The following is a 22187-nucleotide window of genomic DNA, read 5'->3' as shown; positions in this document are numbered from 1 at the left end:
GCGTATATATGCATAGCTAATATATTGTTTCTGCAAAACAAAAGCCTAAAATGGAAGGTTTTTGAGTTTTTGAATATTCAAGATTAAATAAGAAAAATGGAAATTTAATAGTAATGAACCACTTCTAGCTTGAAACAGATTAATTGATAACCAAATATTATTCAGATGTAAATCAGTTAATTATATGCATAGCTAATATATTGTTTCTGCAAAACAAAACCCTAAAAATGGAAGGTTTTTGAGTTCTTAAATATTCAAGACTAAATAAGAAAAAAAATATTATATAATTGATCTTATATCTAAACCACTTTTTGAAACTTATAATCAACAATTTTTCAAGAAAAAAATACAAATATCAGTTAATTAAAACAATAAAATTTGTTACAAGAAAACCCTAAAATTATAATACAAAACAAGACATGCATATAGCTAATTAACATATTATTTCTGCAAAACAATACACAAATAAAATAAAGCAGTAGCTCATGATCTTGTACAAAAGATAAAGATTAATTTAATCAGAAGATAAAAAAACAAACCTTTAATACTACTGGACGATCAACATTCTTGAAGACCGATTTAGGAGACGAAGATGTTGCTTCAATATCGTCCATTAATCAATCTTCGCAATTGAAATTTGTGATATTGTTATTATACAATATGCGAAGTGTATATATCTGTGACTCTGTGTTCAAGAACTCGTATATATATATGAAACCCTATGAAGAGATGTGATTATGATTATTATTATTTATTTAAGCTTGAAAAATAATAAAGAGGTGTGCATTTTGAATACGAACACGTGTGTAAGGTGTATATGTCACTTTTGTTGGAATCAGGTTAATATTAATATTGTATACTTCCAATGTATATAGTTAGTTAGTCGTTCACTTTAATCTCTTTTTTGAAAGGATTTCAACATATTAATATCTTCTTTCGAAAATAATCAATTTATCTTTTGACAGAATTACAAATTTTGTCCTTTAAAAAAAGCCAAAAACCGGTTCGTGTCCTTTTCTAAGTTTCCTTGCAGGCGGTGTACTTTAAACTTTTTTTTTCTACACGTTATGTCCTTTACGCTAACTGGGTTAGAAAAACTCAGTTAAATGCCCTCACGTGAGACGCATGTGAGGGCATTTTTGTCTTTTCACCACCTGCAACTTCTTCTTCCTCTTTCTTCTTCATTATATATATATATATATTTTTTCTCTCTCTCTCTCCCCACCCCCACCCCCACCACCACATCTTACAGAAACCCCCCACCTGTCACTACACCAACATGTCACCGCCGTCGAGTGCAAACACACCATTATCCAAACTCCACCATTGATTCCCTCCACAGCAACACAATCCAACAGCCCCAATTCCTTTTAACCCGACAAAATATCTAAACTCTAGGGTTAGGTTTGTTTAACCCAAGCAATACGATTACTCGGGGCTCCAATTCCAATTCTATTATCATTTTCATTTCCCAGACATTCACACTTAGGGTTTAAGAAATTCACTTCAGATATCAATTATATGGACGAGATCTGGGAACGGGCGGAGGAGACGGCGCTAGACGGCCAACGAGACACGGCGTCTGTACGGAAGTTGACGCTTGACGGCACCGTTAAGTGTGACATGGGTGGCGATGGAACCGGTGGCGGAGACGCAGGCGATACGGAGGTTCGGTGTTTCAGGTCACGTGGGTGTTTGGTTGGTGGTGACATTGTGGTGGTTTATTGTGGTGGTGGTTTGTCTGTGGATTCCGGCAGCATTGCCGGCGGATGGTTTTCCGGCATCAGAAATCCAAATATTAATAATAAACCTACCCAATCAAATTCACACTTCATCCTCTTCAACTTCACATTAGAAACTTTCTCTTTAGTACTCGACGGAACCTTCAAATCACAATCAAATCTAAGTTTAGGTTTATATTTGGGCGTTTTCATCCACCACACTTTAAACATAATCATCAAGATCAATTTCAAATTAATTTAGTAAACATCATCACTTGATTCCGACTACTTGGATTTAACCACACTACTAAAAACCGTCGGAATCTTTCGGTTCTTTTATCAAATTCGGTGACCCTTTTAGATTCCACATGTTTCTGGCCAACTAATCGATACAAAGAGAAGTTAAGAACCAAGGCGGTGGTGGTCGCCGGACAACGGATTCAGATCTGTTTTGTCGTTCCCGACGGAGATCGGAGAGAGAAAGTAGAGCGAGAGAGAATCAACCACGAGAGAGATGTTGACGTTGGTTGCAGCGACGGCGGTTGATGGGCGGTTTCTGGTTGTGACGGCGCTGGTGGTTTCAGGTTGTGTCGGTTGTAGGGTTTGGATTTTGGCATGGGAGGTTGGTGGGTGTGGTGATGAATGGCGGTGAAGGTAATCAGCACTGGTGGTGGTTGTGGCAGTGGTAGGCAAAAAGACAAAAATGCCCTCACATGCGTCTCACGTGAGGGCATTTAACTGAATTTTTCTAACCCAGTTAGCGTAAAGGACATAACGTGTAGAAAAAAAAAGTTTAAAGTACACCGCCTGCAAGGAAACTTAGAAAAGGACACGAACCGGTTTTTGGCTTTTTTTAAAGGACAAAATTTGTAATTCTGTCTTATCTTTTTTATCTTTATATATTTATTTTTTTGGGAATGGGGAGGAAAATTTGTAATTTTTTTGGGTTTCTTCCATAGTATAAAAATGTATCCAAATTCCCAAAATCTAGTTTGGTCTTTCTAAATCCGTTTTTTTGGAAATGCAGAATCGCAAGCTGTTATAAATAACCGACGAAAACGTCGAAACAAACACCCCCCCCCTCCCATAAGCTGCGTGCAAAAAAGCTAGATACCAAACCCAACACAATTACATGAATATAAAATTACACCAAATAGCCCAATTTATCAGGCTTTTTTTAAAACCATTTAAAGTTGCTTAAAACATATCTATGTCTATACAAACGTTTATCATCAAAACAAATTGATCAAGACTTTTATGATTTTAATGGGATATATATAATACTAGGTTTTATGATTTAATCCCCATACTACGGAGGTTGTTTTCAATTTCCGTTTCTAATATATAATTGAATATTAATTTGGTATATCCTTATAACAGAATTTTCATATAAAAAATGTAGTGAGAAATTTTTTTAATATAATGAGATGTTATAACCCGTTTGAGGGTTATCTGGGTTTGGTAAGACTTATATCCGTAAATTTGGTTCAAATGCATGGGAAACCTTCATTTACAAATAAGGGAAATACCATAAAAAACCAATATACTTTTAGGTTTTGCATACAAAAGTTCCTATATTTTTTTCTTGCATATAAAAGTCCTTTAACTTATTATTTTTTAAACATAACTGTGAATATGACCTTTAATAGCCAGTTTATAGGCAGAAATTTATTATATGATAATATTAAATAAAATAATAAACATATATTTTATTGTATGTAATTATCATTTCCACAGTAGTGTTGCAACTAAAAGTCAAAACCCCAAAATTTCTTCATCTAAGTTTTATTGGCTTCTTGATTACAATTACAGATGCAGATTGCAAGATGATCTATTGTCCTTCACAACCAACTTTCCCAAATACCAACTGGCATACTACCGTTGTTTTTTGTTCAAGGGACGGAATCTCTTGTGATGAAAATGGATATCGGGTTGTGGCGCCAAATCCTCATCTACAATCGCCAAATTGCACACAAGGTCGTCTCCGTATTCACTGTGGTGTTGTAAATGAGAATAATAGGACTGTAATTGTTTTGAGGTAGCAGTCGTGCCAAATTAGGGTTTTAGAGTCCATGATTTTGGATAATTTCTAGTTTGATTTGTATTGATTGAACAAGTGAGGGGAATATGAATTGAAGAAGAAAAGAAGGTTTTAGGGTCCACGATGTCAAATGACATTGATGTTTCTTCAACGGACAATTTTTCTTCTATCCCTTAAATCTATATTCAGGTAACTGAGAAGATGAGGATGGTGAAACCCTAGGTTTTATCGGCGGTGAGTTTGGTCGCTGGAAATGTAGTGGTGACGGTGGTTACATGGTTGGTGTCTTGGTGAGGTGATTGTGTAGATAGGAGATTATGTTATTTATTACATGTAATAAATATATATTTTATTTATCATATAATAAATTTATGACAATAAAGTTGATAAATCGGCTATTAAAGGTCATATTCACAATTATGTTTAAAATTACTAAGTTAAAGGACTTTTATATGCAAAAAAAAAGTATAAGGACTTTTGTTTGCAAAAATCAAAAATATATTGGCTTTTTATGGTATTTTCCTTGCAAATAAAGCAATCGGGTTGTTTGAGACAATGTAGAAAGCGAACCAGATAGTTATTAAATGTTTTGTTTTTATAACTCATATTATATATATATATATATAGGGGTGAGTTATTGTACAATAAGGACTTATCGTACATTACGTACGCGACACTCATGATCATCGATTTCAATTTCACGCGGTGGAAGTTTGGTAAATAACCCAAACAGTAGTTCGCCATCAAATTCATCGATTTAAAATCGATTTCGATCCAAATTCAGAACTACTTAATCTATCTCATCCAATTTCTAAACTCTAATCACAACTTACAGTATAAAATCTCAAAAGTCAAAAACCAAAATTGAAATATAACGTCACTGAACAATAAAAATCTTCAAATTGATCAAAAATTGATGATTTAATCAATCGAATTGATGTGTAAGAGACTTTAGAATCATCAATCGATTATGGGATTGCAGAAATAACGTACTCAATCGAGCTCTGATTAGGGTTCAAAATATTATGTTTAAACGTTCTGAAACAAAACTGAATACCTTTAAACGTTCTGACCAAACATCCTTAAACGCTCTAATACATTCAAAGAATATCTGGTGTTAAAAAAATGAACATCTTTAAACATTCTAATACGTTCTAAGAAGTTCAGGTTGTTTAAAAAAGTTTAGAAGTTCTAATAAAGTTTAGAAGTTCTGGGTGTTCAAAAAAGTTTAGAAGTTCTGATAAAGTTTAGAAGTTCTAAGAAGTTCCGGGTGTTCAGAACTTCTAAAACTAACAAAAAAAATTAATACCTTTAAACGTTCTGACCAAACATCTTTAAACGTTCTAATACATTCAAAGAAGATTTGGGTGTTCAAACAAAATGAACATCTTTAAACATTCTAATACGTTCTAAGAAGTTCAAGTTGTTTAAAAAAGTTTAGAAGTTCTGATAAAGTTTAGAAGTTTTTGGTGTTCAAAAAAAATTAGAAGTTTGATAAAAGTTTAGAAGTTCTAAAAAGTTCTGGGTGTTAATAACTTCTAAAACTAACAAAAAAAATAGATTAAACACATGTAAACATGAAATTGAACACCGAAATCACTTCGTATAATCTCATAATCATCAAACAATCGTCAATCGACCTTTTATTTGATCATTGATTCGATCATATGAATAAAAATATGGAGCGTCTGCAACTGGGTTTCTGCAAAACTCAAAATTGATTAATTGAAACTTCAAATTGATGATTAATTGGACCAATTTTAAAGTTTAAATGATCAATTAGTTCAACAATTTCAATTTCAATTGGGCAATTTTATCAACTGACATGTGAGCAACGATTGATGGTTGTGTCGGAAGAAGATAGTTGTGACATCTGCCCCGATCCGACCCGACCCAGGTACCCGTTTCTCTGACCCGATCTCTCTTTTATTATTTAATATTTATACTTGTATTTTATTTTTAATAATAATATATATTTCCTGCCCGCCTCTTTCTCCCTCTCTCTTTCCGCCTTCTCTTCCCTCTTGTCCTTTGGTTCTTTCCGCCTAAGGATGTCTGCAGCTCCACGCGCCAGACTCCTTACATGGAAGCCTGCGTGAAGACATCTTGTTCCTGCGATGCGTGAAGAGAACTCTTCTCGCAGCGCGCTAAGAATGCATGTTCTTCCCGCAATGCGCTAAGAATGTATGTTCTTCCCGCGATGCGCTTAGAATTCTTGTTCTTCACGCAGCACGCTAAGGATTTGTGATTCTTCCCGCAGTGCGCTAAGGATTGTTGTGCCAGCCTTCGCGCTCGCGCACTCAGCCTTCCCGCGCTTAACCCTTGTATCACTGTTTATTCCAGCCTGTATGCTTTTGTGTTGTCTTATCTTCCGTGCTGTTGACCTAATCTGCTTTATGTCTGAATAGTTACTTTCGGCGCAGCATGCGTACCAACCCCCATTGGTTGGTAGAAAAAGTGACTGACATTATCTTTTGAGATCTGCTTTTGCCATGCTTGACCAGTACCTTTATCTGAACCGCCCATGCCTGTTACTGTTCCCTGTCAGCTTTATCTTGCCCCCTGCAGCTGCCATATCTTTTGATATCTTTTGCTTTTGGATTCTTATGCTTTTTGATATCTTTTGCTTTTTGAGATCTTTTCCCCTTTTCTAGGATTGTGTTCCCTAGGGTTTCTCTATAAATAATAGTATTATTTTTTTCCTAACACATCACACACAAAACACTTAATCTCTCCTGTTCTCTTGCTCCTTGCTCTCTCTGCCGTCTTCCTCTCTGCCTCCGTCTTCCTCCTTGTTCTTCCTGCTTTTCCGGTAATATATATATTATAATTTACTTATTAATTATGCTAACTTATAATCAAGACTTAAAACAAATCATTAAAACAATAATCTTATTTATAGGTTAACTTGTGCTTGTTTAAAGTTGGTTCTTGCTTTATCTATCACCGCATCGTTTATCATGTGAGTAATCTCGTACCTAATCCCTTTTTGCTTTTAATGTTTTGGGATGTTCATGTGTTCATACAAACTTAGAGTCTTAAACTTGTTTATGAACTTTAGTCGCGCAGTATCCCATGTGTTGAGGACGTTTACTTGGCTGTTTATTTGTATGTGTGTATCATTAACCGCTTTGTTCGGCCTATTCCGCAGTTCCGTTGGTACCATTAGTTGAACACGGGAGACCTATCGTTTACGGTTTTCTTTGTTTACACTTGCACAGATGTTTTCTCGTTTTTATGCTCAATTGGGAGCATGGATTGAACTATGATCTATGAACTATCTTAGGCTTGATCACAATCTGATTACACCCTTGTTAAACTCTAGACATACACGTGTTGCGCGCAGATTTACTGTGATTATCTATGATTATCTATTAAACTTGATTTCTCACCAACACGCAAGTGTTTGACGTTTATTTTAACACATGTTCAGGTTTGCAGTAGCTGTTTTGGAGCTTGTGGACACGTAGGACGTTTTTACTTTTGGACCTAGAATTAAAATGTACCAAGACAAGTTAATGTTGTTTGAATGTTATAATTTATAATATATTGATTTATGTTTGATTTATGTTCTTTATTTTCCCCGCTGCGCGTGCGCGATAAAATGTGTATTAATAAATATTGACACCAATAGTGTCGCGAGTAATGAAGCAATATGTGGCGCCCCGATGTATAATCCGCCTTTGGTCGGGGTGTTACAGATTGGTATCAGAGCTCGTTGACTTTAGGATAGGTGGTTAGACGTAACGGCCTAGAATACCTAAGAGTCCCTTCTCGCGCATGAGAGAAATCTCATGTTTGCGCGCTTATTGTTAATTACTCGTTATTTATGAATATGCTCGCGCTTGCGCAGTATATGATTTTATTCCGCGATATTTCGACTTTTGTTGAATTTCGATTTTTATTGATTTTACTTACATATTCGTTTGTTGGGATTTGAAGATCCGAAAAGTCATGGTGATACATGAATAGTTGATTTTCAATTTCCATTTACGATTATGTTCTGAGGTTGGAGACTTGAAAAGTCATGGTGATACATGAATTGTCAACCTCCAATACTCATTTTCTTGTATATTTTATATTGAAGATTGGAAAGTCATGGTGATACATGAATCGTCAATCTCCAATACTCGTTTACTAGCTATTTTAAATTGAGAACTCGGAAAGTCACGGTGATACGTGAATTGTCGGTTCTTGATTCGAATTTGTTACCTTTATTAAGTCTGCATTTAGGATCATTTATTTTACTTTAACTTTTGATAGTATCTAACTCCGTGAAACCAAGCTTTATAAGATTAAAACTTTGCGCTAAAACCAAGATATTAACTAAAATTAAAATTTTTATAGAATGCCTCCGCTATCTCGCCGATTTCAGAGAAGAGAAGCCTCGCGCATGCGTAGACAGCAACGTTCCCAGGAAATGGCCGCCGCAATAGCCCAAGCTTTGAGCCAAAACAATGCTAATACCTCCAGTTATAACATTAAGTCCTTTAATGCGGGTAACCCTCCGAAGTTCACAGGTCTTGAAGGAGCCACCGTGATGCTCCAATGGCTTGAGAAGATTGAAAACACTTTCCTCCACACCCAATGCCCCTCAGACAGACGAACCCTATATGCTTCCAGTGTCCTGGAATCCAGAGCGCTTACATGGTGGAATGGAGTAGCTCATGCGCGTGGCGCAGAGGCTGCTTCTAGCATGACATGGGAGGAATTCAAGGAAATTCTTACGCGAGAATTCTGCCCTCCCAACGAAGTTAAGCGCCTGGAGGAAGAATTCTGGAACTTGAAGCAATACAGCGGTGAAGCGCGCGAGTACGCGACGCGCTTCCACGAGCTAAGCTTACTGGTCCCTCACCTTGTTACCCCTTCCCGCCGAGCCATCGAGAAATTCCTTGGGGGTCTCCCCATGGAAATTCAAGATTCTGTATGGGCCAGAAACCCAGTTACCCTCTCTGACGCCATCGAATTGGCCGCTGTGCTCAGCGACAACCATGTCAGAGCAGGAACCCTGTTCCTGCGGGGAACTGAGAAGACCAAACCCACCAAGACTGTCCCTGAACCAACAGAAACCAAACCAGAACCCTCAAACCATAACCAGAAACGTAGGCGCAGACAAGCCTATGCGCTTACCAACCGGCCCATTGTCCAGCAACCCGTTTACCAACCCCCAGTTTACGCGCCTAACCCACTGTCAACCTACCCAGCACCTCCTGCAGTCCACAACTATGCCTTAACCAATCCCGCACTCCCTGCCCCGCCAACTAAGAAACCTTACACAGGAAACCAACCCTTTTGCCCAACCTGTAGACTTCATCACCCACCTCAAGTCCCGTGTCGACAATGTAACCGATGTGGCCGCGTAGGTCACTCCGTCGAGTACTGTAGAACCCCTCCCTCCAATCCGATTGCGCCAACACCACCAGCTTACCCGCAGAACCCACAGCCAACTTACCAAAACCCACGACCCAGATCGTGCTTTAACTGCGGTGATCCAAGTCATTTCCGGAACGCGTGCCCAAGGCTACAAGTTCAGATTACTCAAGCGAATCCGGTGAACCAAATTTCGAACCAAGTGACGCGTGGCCGAGCTTTTAACATAACCGCGCACCAAGCGCAAGCGAATAACGACGTAGTTAATGGTACATTTTTGCTTAACGGATTTTATGCATCTATGCTTTTTGATACTGGCGCCGATCGAAGTTTTATCTCTCGCGCCTTCGAGCAGAAGCTTGCGCGACCGCGCGATGACTTAAAAGAAGATTTTTCAGTTGAATTGGCTAATGGCGAAACTGTTTTAATAAACTCGGTAATTAAAGATTGCACGCTTAACCTTAACGAAAACGATTTTCTGATCGACCTCATCCCTATGCCTCTTGGAAGCTTTGATGTTATCATTGGTATGGACTGGCTCTCGAAGAATCGCGCCGAAGTTATTTGCGCCAAGAAATTGATTCGCATACCTCGAGAAAATGGTGATCTTCATATTTACGGCGAAAAACCCTCCAGTGGTCTTAAACTTATGTCTTGCGCCGAAGCCCAAAGACTCATGCGGAAGAAGTGTATTGCATTTCTAGCCCATGTGGTTAAACCCGATGAAGGAAAGAAGCTTCGCGATATCCCTGTTGTGCGTGATTTTCCTGAAGTTTTTCCTGATGATCTTCCTGGTATCCCTCCCGCTCGTGAAGTCGAGTTTCGTGTTGATCTTGTCCCTGGTGCTTCCCCCGTTGCTAAATCTCCTTACCGTCTTGCACCCGCTGAGATGCAAGAATTGGCCAGCCAACTCCAAGAGTTGACTGCTAAAGGATTCATTCGCCCTAGCTCTTCGCCCTGGGGTGCTCCGGTGTTGTTCGTTAAAAAGAAAGATGGATCGTTTCGCATGTGTATTGATTACCGCGAGTTGAACAAACTCACCATTAAAAACCGGTATCCCTTACCGCGTATTGACGACCTCTTTGATCAACTCCAAGGTGCCTCCTGTTTCTCGAAGATCGATCTCCGTTCTGGTTATCATCAGTTGCGTATCCGCGATGAAGATGTTCCGAAGACTGCTTTCCGAACTCGTTATGGCCATTTTGAATTCTTGGTCATGTCCTTCGGTCTAACCAACGCACCCGCCGTTTTCATGGATCTAATGAATCGGGTGTGTAGGCCTTTCTTGGATAAATTCGTGATCGTGTTTATCGATGATGTTCTGGTGTATTCTAAGACCAAGGCCGAGCATGAGCAACATCTTCGGTTGGTGTTGCAGAAGCTTCGAACCGAGCAGCTCTATGCTAAACTTTCCAAGTGTGAATTCTGGTCTGATGAAGTACAGTTTCTTGGTCATGTTGTAAACAAGATGGGTATTCATGTCGACCCATCCAAGATTGAAGCAATCAAGAACTGGATTACGCCATCCTCTCCTTCTGAGATCCGTTCCTTTCTAGGCTTAGCTGGTTATTACCGGCGCTTTATTTCGAACTTCTCGAAGATCGCTTTGCCTTTAACAGCTCTGACGCACAAAGGTAAACCGTATATTTGGGGCTCGAAGCAAGAAGAAGCCTTTCTAACGCTCAAGCGTTTGTTGTGTGAAGCTCCTGTTCTTGCACTACCTGAGGGTAATGATGATTTTGTCGTGTATTGCGATGCCTCCAACCAAGGTCTCGGTTGTGTTCTTATGCAACGAGGCAAGGTTATCGCTTACGCATCAAGGCAACTCAAGGTTCATGAAAAGAATTATACAACTCACGACCTCGAGCTTGGTGCAGTTGTTTTTGCCTTGAAGATCTGGAGACACTACCTTTATGGTACTAAGTGTATCCTCTACACTGACCATAAAAGCCTTCAGCATATCTTTGATCAAAAGGAACTTAACATGAGGCAACGCCGATGGAACGAACTCATCAGCGATTACGATTGTGAGATCCGGTATCACCCTGGTAAGGCTAATGTGGTAGCCGACGCGCTCAGCCGAAAACCCTGCCAACTTAACTGTATCTTGCCGCGCACCCAGCTTCACTTCGCGCCGATTCAAAGCAACCTTGAATCGCGTATTCGTGACGCGCAGCGCGCATCCATCAGTAATGGTAACCTTCGCGCCGAGTTAGCGTGTGGCGCGGAAGCACTCTTTGTCCCTAATCTGAGTGGAATTCTCTGCTATCTCAATCGCATCTGGATCCCTTGTGATGAGAATCTTCGCGCTGATATCCTGAGTGAAGCGCACAAATCTCGGTATTCTATTCATCCCGGCGCTGATAAGATGTACAAGGATTTGCGCATAACTTATTGGTGGCCCGGTATGAAAAAGGATATTGCTGTGTTCGTAGCTAAGTGCCTGACTTGTTCTAAAGTTAAAGCTGAACACCAACGCCCATCTGGTTTGCTCGAACAACCAGAAATTCCTACGTGGAAATGGGAAGGTATAGCGATGGACTTTATTACCAAGTTACCTTTGACAGCAAGCAAACATGATAGCATTTGGGTAGTAGTGGATCGATTGACTAAATCTGCTCACTTTCTGCCCATTCGTGAAAACTACCGTGTTGAGCATCTCGCGCAGCTTTATGTCAAGGAAATCGTCTGCCGCCATGGTACTCCTTTGAGCATCATATCCGATCGCGATGGCCGTTTTATATCTCGCTTTTGGAAATCTCTCCAATCTGCGCTAGGAACTCGCTTGGACATGAGTACGGCATATCATCCTCAGACTGACGGTCAGTCTGAGCGAACTATTCAAACTCTTGAGGATATGCTCCGATCTTGTGTTCTTGATTTTGGAGGTAATTGGGATTCACACCTGCCTTTGATCGAGTTTTCTTATAACAACAGCTATCATTCCAGTATCGGTATGGCCCCATTTGAAGCACTTTACGGTCGTAAATGCCGCTCCCCAATTTGTTGGAGCGAAGTGGGTGAAACTCAAATCACAGGACCCGAACTTGTTCAAGAGACAACCGATAAAATCGCCAAGATCCGTGATCATTTGCTGACTGCCAGAAGCCGACAGAAGAGTTACGCAGATCGTAGGCGAAAGCCTCTCGAATTTCAAGTTGGTGATCTTGTTCTCCTCAAAGTGTCGCCTTGGAAAGGTGTTGTCCGCTTTGGGAAGAAGGGTAAGCTTGCTCCTCGTTATGTTGGTCCATTCAAGATTCTCGCGCGTGTGGGAAAAGTTGCCTACAGACTTGACCTGCCGCTCGCGCTCAGTAATGTGCATCCAACGTTCCATGTTTCCAATCTCAAGAAGTGTTTAGCTGACGAGAACCTTCACATTCCACTTGATGAAGTTCAAGTTGATGAATCCATGCATTTCATTGAGAAGCCTGTTGAGATTATGGATCGCGAGGTTAAGCAAACCAAGCGCAGTCGTATCCCTATCGTGAAAGTTCGTTGGGAGTCCAAGCGCGGAGCCGAGTTTACATGGGAAAGGGAAGATCACATGAAGATCAAGTACCCGCACCTGTTCTCTGCGCAACCTACTTCGAGATAAATTTCGGGACGAAATTTCTTAAAGTAGGGGAGACTGTGACATCTGCCCCGATCCGACCCGACCCAGGTACCCGTTTCTCTGACCCGATCTCTCTTTTATTATTTAATATTTATACTTGTATTTTATTTTTAATAATAATATATATTTCCTGCCCGCCTCTTTCTCCCTCTCTCTTTCCGCCTTCTCTTCCCTCTTGTCCTTTGGTTCTTTCCGCCTAAGGATGTCTGCAGCTCCACGCGCCAGACTCCTTACATGGAAGCCTGCGTGAAGACATCTTGTTCCTGCGATGCGTGAAGAGAACTCTTCTCGCAGCGCGCTAAGAATGCATGTTCTTCCCGCAATGCGCTAAGAATGTATGTTCTTCCCGCGATGCGCTTAGAATTCTTGTTCTTCACGCAGCACGCTAAGGATTTGTGATTCTTCCCGCAGTGCGCTAAGGATTGTTGTGCCAGCCTTCGCGCTCGCGCACTCAGCCTTCCCGCGCTTAACCCTTGTATCACTGTTTATTCCAGCCTGTATGCTTTTGTGTTGTCTTATCTTCCGTGCTGTTGACCTAATCTGCTTTATGTCTGAATAGTTACTTTCGGCGCAGCATGCGTACCAACCCCCATTGGTTGGTAGAAAAAGTGACTGACATTATCTTTTGAGATCTGCTTTTGCCATGCTTGACCAGTACCTTTATCTGAACCGCCCATGCCTGTTACTGTTCCCTGTCAGCTTTATCTTGCCCCCTGCAGCTGCCATATCTTTTGATATCTTTTGCTTTTGGATTCTTATGCTTTTTGATATCTTTTGCTTTTTGAGATCTTTTCCCCTTTTCTAGGATTGTGTTCCCTAGGGTTTCTCTATAAATAATAGTATTATTTTTTTCCTAACACATCACACACAAAACACTTAATCTCTCCTGTTCTCTTGCTCCTTGCTCTCTCTGCCGTCTTCCTCTCTGCCTCCGTCTTCCTCCTTGTTCTTCCTGCTTTTCCGGTAATATATATATTATAATTTACTTATTAATTATGCTAACTTATAATCAAGACTTAAAACAAATCATTAAAACAATAATCTTATTTATAGGTTAACTTGTGCTTGTTTAAAGTTGGTTCTTGCTTTATCTATCACCGCATCGTTTATCATGTGAGTAATCTCGTACCTAATCCCTTTTTGCTTTTAATGTTTTGGGATGTTCATGTGTTCATACAAACTTAGAGTCTTAAACTTGTTTATGAACTTTAGTCGCGCAGTATCCCATGTGTTGAGGACGTTTACTTGGCTGTTTATTTGTATGTGTGTATCATTAACCGCTTTGTTCGGCCTATTCCGCAGTTCCGTTGGTACCATTAGTTGAACACGGGAGACCTATCGTTTACGGTTTTCTTTGTTTACACTTGCACAGATGTTTTCTCGTTTTTATGCTCAATTGGGAGCATGGATTGAACTATGATCTATGAACTATCTTAGGCTTGATCACAATCTGATTACACCCTTGTTAAACTCTAGACATACACGTGTTGCGCGCAGATTTACTGTGATTATCTATGATTATCTATTAAACTTGATTTCTCACCAACACGCAAGTGTTTGACGTTTATTTTAACACATGTTCAGGTTTGCAGTAGCTGTTTTGGAGCTTGTGGACACGTAGGACGTTTTTACTTTTGGACCTAGAATTAAAATGTACCAAGACAAGTTAATGTTGTTTGAATGTTATAATTTATAATATATTGATTTATGTTTGATTTATGTTCTTTATTTTCCCCGCTGCGCGTGCGCGATAAAATGTGTATTAATAAATATTGACACCAATAGTGTCGCGAGTAATGAAGCAATATGTGGCGCCCCGATGTATAATCCGCCTTTGGTCGGGGTGTTACAATAGTGGTCGCGAAGGTGGATGGTGGACGGAATCGTTGAACGGTGATGGTGAAGGTGGACGGAATCGACGGGAGAAGAGGTTGACGGAGGCCGGCTCGCGTAATTGTGATTTTAGGATTAGGATGGTTATTGAAGATGGACGTTTCAGAATGTCGCGTACCTATTGCACGATAAAAGATTTTCGTATTCTATCCTTTATCTATCTATCTATCTATATATATATATATTAAATAGAGGATCTTCTCCCCTCACATATCTACTATTCATTTTACTATTTAATATTTTAATATTTTATTATTTATTGTAATTACAAAATCATTAATAATAATTCCATAAATAAAAAAATAATGATTTCTATTTTCTTTCTTTTTTTTCAATTAACTAAAATATTTAATAAACTATATTTTTAAACACAAAACTTGGGCAAGTGTGGGCTTTACATGTTTTATTTATCAGTTAAACAATTTTCTTAAACTTTGTTTTCATATTTTATATAGTTCGTCTTTAATTATAATGACCGAAACTTTTTTCACGATTTAAAATATCTATCGTCGCACGGTTTATATCCGTGTTTCAATGTTTGATACCTCGTCTTTAAAATATTTTTATTGGCTTAGTAATATATGTTTACGAATTTGCGTTGAAACTGCTGATACCAACCGAATTTGTATGGGTTCGCAGTTGTAACGTACGTGCCGACTTTTTTGGTTCTACATAGATAATTTGTTGTATTATGGTCTGACGTTTTTAGTTATGTTTTTTGTTTGATTTAACGGTCCCGTCACAAAACGCCGGGGTCCTAAATCCTAGTTTAAGATTAAGATATATCTTCATATCACTTTGGTAAGGTGGTTTTAAGTTTATTTTTGCATGTTAAATATATTAATCTATAAAATGTCCATGGGTTCAGGTCTTGGGCTATTAAACCCAATGAATGGGCTGAACATGGTAAGAAGTATGCATTGTTGCTACATTTTGGTTGCTCTCGTTTGTGATTTATTATCGTTAATTGCTTATCATTTTGCTTATCTTTTGTCCACACATTCGTTTTAAGTTAGTTTAGTCTTGTGTGCGTGTTTTAGATTTAGTTCGATCAATTCGTTGTTGATGAAAATCGAGTTAAGAAATGGTAATATACGCGTTCCAATGGTTAAAGGAGAAGAAAATGGATCAATGATTCAAATATATGGTTCAGTAAAACACAATAAACATTCAAGAAGCTAGACAAATTCTAAAGAATAGGACATACAAATCCTAAGGAGAACAATTACATAATGAAGAATCACTTATTCTATAATCTTTTAACCCACACATAATAAAAAAAAAATTCTATCACTTCTTAAGTACTCCGATCCTCATGAGAGCAATATAAGCAATAACCCGATAACCTACCAACATTATAATCAAAGCAACAAACGACGTCGCTTGACCATCAAGACCAATGTTCTTAATAGCTGGAAAATCAGCAACCAAACAAGCTTGGTTACCGCATCGATAAGTCTGGCCATGCTCATATTGTGATCCTAACAAAAGTTTATAAGTATGATAGCTGATTGATATGTATTTGATCCAAGATACGAAAACCGGAACATGTTGAACATAATATCCACCGGTCAATGTGAAGGTCATCGTGATCACACCACCTAAAACAGTTGTTGATTTGAGATCCATAACGATTGAACTCAGTGCTAGTCCTAGCCCTTGTGCAACTAACACAGTTAATAGCACCGAGACCACAGCGTATAGAAAACTACCCGCATTTGGCTTGAAACCAGCCATCCAGTAGGTTATGATGCAAAAACATGTGGGAAGAACTAGCTCCATCGGAAGATCACCTATCGCTCTTGACATGAAATAAGATGAAAGCCGATACATTCCTGACGATCTTTCTTTTTCAAGCATGTCTCGTTCTTGAGGGAATGTGAAAATTGCTCGAAATAATGGCATCAGTACCCAAAATGCGGTGTAAAAGAATAACAATCCTGTCTGCATATTTTGTGAGTCAAGAAATTAACAAGCTACAATAAATGAAAGTAGTAACTACCATCAAAATAGTGAATTTGGCATACATATTATTTACCTGATCTCGTCTAACAATGTTAGACGTATCCGACTTCCACCACAGCAATCCACAAAGAAATGATATTATTAAAACTTGACCTATTCTGAGTTTATCAAAAGATTCATGTCTCCTTTCTTTCAAATCTCTTCTAAGCAAAATTGTGAATTGTTGGAACCATGTTGTAGTCCATCTTTCTGAGTTCTTGTGGTCTAAAACGTCGTTAACTTGTTCTTCGGATGCTAGTGTTTCAGCTTTCAAATTATCAGCTAGATTCAACTTATATGCTGAAACTAACTTTTGCTTGATTGTTGCTTGATCTTCTTGATTGGAATCATCAGGTGATATGCCTAATTTTTTTATTTATACAAACTTCACAAGTTATTATGCAAAACAAAATATGTAAAAAAAAATCACATTTTTTATTAACAATACATACCATTGCCAAGATCAAGCAAAAAGTCTGAAGGATTCATGGCGATCAACGGCGAATATCCAATACTATCAAAATACGACATAACTTCCGATCCTTTTCCGAAAAACAATGGATTCCCATCTGATAACAACAAAACCTTATGAAACATATAAAAGAGCCGACTCGAAGGCTGATGAATCGTCATCACAACAGTTCTTCCCCCTCTTGCTAATTCCCATAAAGTCGAAACAATTCGTTGAGCAGTCGTTGAATCAAGTCCGGATGTTGGTTCATCCAAGAACAACAGACTAGGATTTATAAGCATTTCTTGTCCAATACTAACTCATTTCGTTCTCCACCCGATACCCCTCTTAATCTCGGGCCACAAATTACACTATTTTTGCATCTTGTCAACCCGAGTTGCTCAATTATGTCTTCGGCGAGTGCGGTCTTTTGTTGTGTAGTGAGAGTATTAGGAAGTCTAAGAAGTGCTGTGAACACTAGGGTCTCAGTGACTGTTAAATGAGGATATAACACATCATCTTGAGTAACAAAACCAGTGCTCCTATTAATAGTGCTCGAGAACGGTTTGTTGTTGTAAGTGATGCTACCGCCGAGTTTACCACCTAGCCTGCCACCTAGAGCTGTTAAAAGGGTGGTTTTGCCGCAGCCGGATGGTCCTAACATTGCCAGCATTTCTCCTGGAATCACAATGCCTGTAATTCCTTTTAATATCTGTTTTTCGATTGGACTGTCGGTCTTGTTCTTCAAGCATCCTTGTTTCTTTATGGTGATTTTGTAAACCACTTCTTGAAACTGTTTAATTGAAATTGAATAACCAAACAACAAACACTTTTGAAGATCTCTTTTAGGAAAAAATACAAATATTATTTGGATGTAAATCATTTAAAACTTAAAATCCCACAATTTTTTCAAGAAAATCCTAGAATTATTATACAAAACAGGCAATGCTTAGCTAATTATATTGTTTATGCAAAACAAATCTCTAAAATTGAAGGTTTCAGTTCTTGAATTACTATGGCCGGTTAAAAAAAGAAAAGAAAATCAATCTGTAGCTCATATTAATTTGTCAAGGCGTTAAATGCACTCATAAACACGTCTCATTAAGCTTTCACATCAAATTTTCACAAATGCACAAAAAAAGGGTCCTAAAAACATTCTTACAAATAATTATATTTCCACGTCATCACCACATTTTACATTTATTTTTTTTAATGAAAGTATTCTTTTATTGACATCATTTTTTATTTTTATGCCATTTAAATAAAAAGTTATGATGACTACACATTAAAGTTTCAAAACTTAAGATTTAAATATAGATTGGTTTTGGGGAAAAAAATTAATTTCAAACATTTATTATTTGTTTCTTTCTAACCTTGAAAGAGAACAAGAAAAAACCTTTCTATAACTATTTTTCTATATAGTAACTTTTATATTAAACATTTTTTTTATTAAAGTAGCTTTAATAAATACATGTTTTTATTTAAAAATATCATAAATTTTTATTATTTTACTTAATTACTCAATTATAAAAAAAATGTAGTGTACAAATTATTAATGCATATAATGTACATGTGATTTATTCATCATATATATAAATATAAAACAAAAGAAGAAAAAACAAATTAACTTTCGGTTCACCATATCTTGCATTTTAGTGCATGTAATCATGTATGGAAGGACACCCCTTCCAAATGCATTGAGCTCTCCAATGAAACACTAGGAAAGCTAGTATGAATGCCATGTCATAAATCATAAATGCATTATCGGGTTTGGTCTAAGATCGATAAAGAAGTAATCGAACGATTAAAAGGAAAAATTTTTAAAATAAATTTACTTTGTAAAGAGATTTTATTTTATTTCTTAAACTTAAAGATTTTAAAAATATTTCCTTCAAACACAACTTTGACCATGTGTTAGGAAGTCTAACATGTTTTTAACAGGGCCGGCTCTGAAAATTTAAATATCTTGGCCGAGCCAAAATAAAAAGGCCCGTAGGCGTTAATGAAAACTTTTTATTCTCTAGCATACATAGATAAAATCTTTGTAGACCGATTACTATAAACAGAAACCATTATGAGCATGTCATTATCTCATAAACCATTGCAAATAACCTTATTTTTAACACCAAAATACATATATATGTAATATGTATAAAAAAAATTTGTGCCCCCGAAACTTATGTGCCCCGGCCGATGGTACGACTCGCACACCCTCCGAGCCTCCCATGGTTTTTAACACCGTGTCGTCGACGATGTGTTAGGTCTTCAAACACGTGGTAAACGACGTATTTCAAATTCAAACACATAGTCAAACACATGTTTAGCCTAATTGTTTTTTTTTAAATTATATCATTGTAACTAATTTTACTTATATTTTGTTTTTCTTTAACAAATTTAATATATAAAATTTTATATAATTTCGAAAACATCGCCAATTAAAACGTGTTTTTTTATCTATATGTTGACATAAACTTTGTTTAAAACCGTGCTGAGTCAGATTTTATTAAACATTTTGATATTAATTTGACACGGCTCGAATTTGAGTAAAGTTTATGTCAGTCTGTAGATAAAAATAAGCACATCTCAACGTTATATTCGAAATAATATAAAACTTTATATATTAAAAGTTAATAAGAAAAACCAAATATAAGTAAAATTAGTTATAATAATATAATACAAAAAAAGACAAAGAGGCTAAATTTGGATGTCAAACACATCACTGACCACGTGGTTGGAGGCCTAACACATCTTTGACTATGTGATTGGAAGTCTACAACGCATTTGATGACGTGTTTTACTAACATGTCGTCACGTCCTCAAAGACACGCATGTTAGACTCCGTAACAAATGGTCAAAGATGAGTTTGAGTCAGACATTTTTATCAGACAAAAATGAAATCTCTTTCTAAAGTAAGTCAATTTTGAGAATTTAAAACAAACGTTTAATTTGACAAGACGATCAACTCTTTTGAAAACCGATGCATTATTCTAATACTTGTATCGGGTTTGGCTTAAGATCGATGAAGAATTAATTGAAAGACTAAAATACAAACCTTTAATGTTACTGGACGATCAACTTTTTTGAAAACAGATTTAGATTGTGCTTCAATATCGACCATTTGTGCTTCCATTAATCAATCAATTTGGATTCAGTCGTTTTGAATTGAAATATGTGAACGTGTACAAAAACTGACGACATGTACCCGTGTTCACGACTTGCTATCTATGAAGCCCTCTATATATAAACAAAAGAAATTTGTGCTTTTTGAATACGATTACGTGTCACTTTTGTTGGTAATCAGGTGTGCGTTTCTTTTTAGTTAATATTTAATTAATTATAATTAATATTTCCAGATTCCAATGCATTTAGCTTCGTTCACTTTTCTGTAAAAAGATTACAATTTATTTAATTTGGTTTGACTAAAATATCAGACTTTGATTACACTTAATCATATTTGACTGAAAATTTTATATTGTTTCATCAAAAACTAAATGCACTAGATTACGAAGCTTCTTTTTTCTTTTTCAGTTCTTATCTTTATGTTGTTATTAAATTACTAAAATAATAAATGTTTAAGTGCACAAAATAATATTGAACATAACCCGATGATGTCAGCAAAACCCGGTTTTTTTAGGAAAAATAACTATGACAATAGGCCAAAATAATTATAGTTTCAAACGTTTTAAATATGATATTTTTTACAGCAATAAGTGCATTGTATATATATATAAACAAATAAATTTTATAAAACTTACATTTAGCAGAAAACATAAAAATTTGTAGAAGCTAATGATTGACAAATACTTAAAAAATGGATAAATGAGTTTTAATGCTTAGATAATAGTTAATAAATAATTAGAAAGTTTGAGTGTGAATTTGGGGGTCAGATTCAATTCCCATGTTGTATAATATTAAGATGTTCAAAAAATAAAAATTTATTGTGTTTATAAAATAATTAATGACTTTATATATGGTAGTTTGCATACATCAACTATTAATTTTCTTACATAAATAAATGACTAAATTTAGTTGCATTCAATTTATTACTTTTAGCTTTTTTAGCCTTCTAGAAGTGTTCTTATTATAAAGGGAAAAAAATTACGGGGCCAATTTCTTTTATTATATCTACCATTTTGAAAATTTTTGGGAACATGTTGTTTAGCGGCCAACGAATCCTTTAAATAGGTTACTGACGAAATTGATCACATTGGGATACACTCCCTTCCGAACTAGGGAAAAACCGTCACCTAAAGTCAACGTATGTGAACACTCGACAGAAGACACGATAGTGCGGTGAGATAAAACCCGCCTAGTTCAAAAATCATACTAGCGATGTTAATGTCAAGCAAAATATATCTTCTTTTTCTTTATAATGACCAATGAAAATGAAATTTACTAATCAGGAAACTAGTCCTAGCAAGATGCTAGCCACATCCCAACCAAAACCACCAAATTAACCACCCTTTTACAAAAGAACGACACAACCCGTTTAAACTGTCTAGTTGGTACGAGGCAAACAACTTAACAACCAGTGTCGGTTCAACCGTCTAGTAGCTTGTAAACAAGCTAGCTACCTGGGTATATTAGAAATGTGCTAAATCTAAACATATTGATTTTACTTTAACTTGTGAGCTCACCAACCTCATGTTAACCATTGAGTATTTATACTTGCTCAAGTCGCTAGGTATGCTAAGGAGCACGTTTATTGCAGGGACAATTATCTTGCATGGTCTTAAACTTGATGGGTTGTGAATGTTTGAGCACATAGTTACTTTGTTTGTAAAATGTTTACTTTTACGCTATTATAAACGTAATTTACATAGTAATTGTATTTTCTCATATTAATGAGTAATAATAAATGACATTTTTCATTATTAAATAATTGTTTAGTATGACAAGTGGCTATGTGTCACGCGTCTCACGATAAAACCTCCTTAATTGAAATTTAATGGTGTGCCAATGCACAGTAATTTGTATATACAGATGATTAATTACTACATGGTGGCTTAAGTGGGCCAAGCTATCAAATGGAACTATTTAAAAGTCCGTGAGATTAATTCACGATCCCTTAACATGAATGGTACAAAAAGGTTA

General features: G+C 37.0%; 1 pseudogene; it reads right to left on the bottom strand.

The window, feature by feature from the left end:
* Positions 1 to 15695: 15695 nt before the first annotated feature.
* On the bottom strand, positions 15696 to 20481 carry LOC143608612 (ABC transporter G family member 9-like; annotated as a pseudogene).
* Positions 20482 to 22187: the final 1706 nt, after the last annotated feature.

This window comes from Bidens hawaiensis, unplaced genomic scaffold (genome assembly GCF_021521415.1).
Source record: "Bidens hawaiensis isolate Kalapana, Puna unplaced genomic scaffold, B.hawaiensis_p1.1 tig00419396_1, whole genome shotgun sequence".
In the NCBI taxonomy this organism is placed as follows: domain Eukaryota; kingdom Viridiplantae; phylum Streptophyta; class Magnoliopsida; order Asterales; family Asteraceae; genus Bidens; species Bidens hawaiensis.
The sequence above is the reverse complement of the archived record's forward strand: the minus strand, read 5'-3'. Positions and strand labels throughout refer to the sequence as shown.